This window comes from Montipora capricornis, chromosome 13 (genome assembly GCF_036669925.1).
Source record: "Montipora capricornis isolate CH-2021 chromosome 13, ASM3666992v2, whole genome shotgun sequence".
NCBI classification, from domain to species: Eukaryota; Metazoa; Cnidaria; class Anthozoa; order Scleractinia; family Acroporidae; genus Montipora; species Montipora capricornis.
In genome coordinates this window covers 11,318,186-11,320,685 of record NC_090895.1, presented here as the reverse complement: position 1 = coordinate 11,320,685, position 2,500 = coordinate 11,318,186, and positions in this window count along the sequence as shown.

Here is a 2,500-nt window from a genome sequence, read left to right as displayed (position 1 = left end):
CTGCTACAGAAACGGCGCCTGAAGTACCGTCACCTGGCACAACAGGCACACAACAGCCTCAAGCACAACTAGGACTTGTGCAACATCCATCCTTTGGCACGATGGCCAAAATAATGCCCCCCTGGCAAATTAGTTCCTGACCCTTTTCAAAGAATGATAATGCAGCATGGAGAGTTAAGCAACTTTAAGTGAATAAAATTTCTCAATTAGCTTTGAAACTCCCGCCATGTTGACCTGTTTTACACCAGTTAATTTGAAGAAAGGCCACTTAGATTTTTGGAACGTGGACTTTGGTCTGTGAGCCGATTTAAACGGCCATCTACAGCTCACTCTCGGTTAAACTTAAAATCATCTCGGTTTGCAAGTTCTAAGTTTAAGAAAATTCGACCAGGAGTATAAAGAGAAGATTTAAAAAGGTAATCGAAACAAAATTGTTTTTACTTATTAACGGAGAATTTAAGGCTAAACGGACTTGTGCTGCATACAAAGGATTGATTTCTCACCATAATCCGGGCTGTAATGGCCTGCCGCATTTACGTGCATGTGATGCTTTCAATGTTTTGAATTTCAGTGACTGGACAAGTGCATCTTAAAGCCTCAACCATTAAAGAGTTTAAGGTATATGTACTACTTAGCACTCACCACATACTTTCAAAATTTCCGCCTTGTAAATGGCAATCCTTCCTTTACTAGTACCCACCAATACCGTACTGCCTTCTTTAAGTTCGACGTTCTCGCCAACAACTTTTTTTAATTAACGACACTTGAGCTTCGTTCACCCATTGAACAACAATGAAAACCATCTTAAGTTAATTGCAGATTGAAGAAAGCAAGTTCACTACAAAAAGGAATTACTTAAATCAAATGGGAATTATACTTAAATTTGTGTTAGATAGGCAAGGGAAACTTTCCCTAAAACAAGGCAGCACAACCTCCCTTAAGATAAGGTATATCAAGGCAATGCACCCAGAATATGAACAACATTCTTGAATAAAGAAGTAAAATTCCATAATTCCACTGGTTGATGTAGCTTAATAGCATGTGACTGTGTATTCTAAAAAATGTAGACAACTTGCAGTCAAAAATACACTGTACACAAAAATATCAACATAAAAAATTGCCACTAAATTTCATATAAATAATACATTACTTGGGTTATCCTGTTTACCTAGTGAAAAGACAGCTTACCAAGGGCAGGATATTCTGTAATACCAAAAAATGTTTTGCATTTGTAAGGTACAATAAGGAAATTTGGGTTGCTCTGGGTTTATTGGGTAGGCAGACAGGTAATCCAGGGAAGTAAGCTATCTTGCTTCTGTGTGTTAACAGCTGGCCCTATTTTAAAAACCCCTATCATAAAAGGTTGAAACCAAACACCAACCAAAAATACAGTCACATCTCTTAAAAACCACCCTTGATGCATAAACAAACCATGAGCACATGTGGTTGCTTATGGCAGTGATCCAGACAAGGAGTCAGTTAAGCTTTGAAGTAGTGGTTGATTACAGGGGAGCTTTATATCTTTATATGTTGGTTTTAACTGATGTAACAGTTCTCTTTTAAAGACTTAGTAGTTGCTTACAGGCAGTATATAGTCCCCTTGACTCTATTATTCAAACAAAGCATAATGTGCAACTGTAACGTAACTAAAATAATGTCAACAATCTACAATAATGACTGTGCATGGAGCTGATATAACCTTAAAAGTACATCTTCTCTACAAAACCTTAACAGCTGTTCTCAAGCAAAGATACGCTTTTCTGCATACGTGAACTACATGTATTAAATCTGCTTGCATGTAACTAAGGTGAGCTTCAGACGTTACTCTTTGCAGGTATCTTCAGCTCAAATAGGCATGCAGCATAACGAAGTGGTCTCTTGGCCAGGAAGTCATGTAAGACATGCTCTTGTAGGAAGAGATATGCTCCTTTTGCAACCGCTGGGTATTCCAGATGGAAAATATAATAAATCCCTATTAAGGAAATTACTGCCCTTGCGATTACATCTTCACCATGAAATGATAACTCCATGAATTCTTCTTTGCTGTTTTCCATAAGCAGCATCTTTTGACCAGGGTTATACAAGAGGAATGGAGAAGGTGAGGAAGCTCTTGCATTAGTTTCCTCAAAGGAGCTTCCTTCCTGTAAGGGAACATAATGAACTTGATAAATAAAGGTTGCATGTAGTTTTCTATCACACAGGCTAACTAATGTATTACTATTTTAATCACAGACCATCAAATAAATAGTAGTATTTACATATATTTTTTTAAATTTAACTTTGTATTCATAGGTAACAGTGCTCAGGGCTGAGCCTGTTGATAGCAGGTTGCTTTCAGTTAAGCCTCTGAAAGGGTTACCCTATGGCCTGTCCCTTAAATTAAATAAAGGATTCTCTTTCATTTAGTCTTCGACATAATTCCCTATTCACAACAACCCAGAATAAAAGAATAACGTCCACCTATCTTGTACCTCTGGTGAAACAATGACACTTGCTGGCA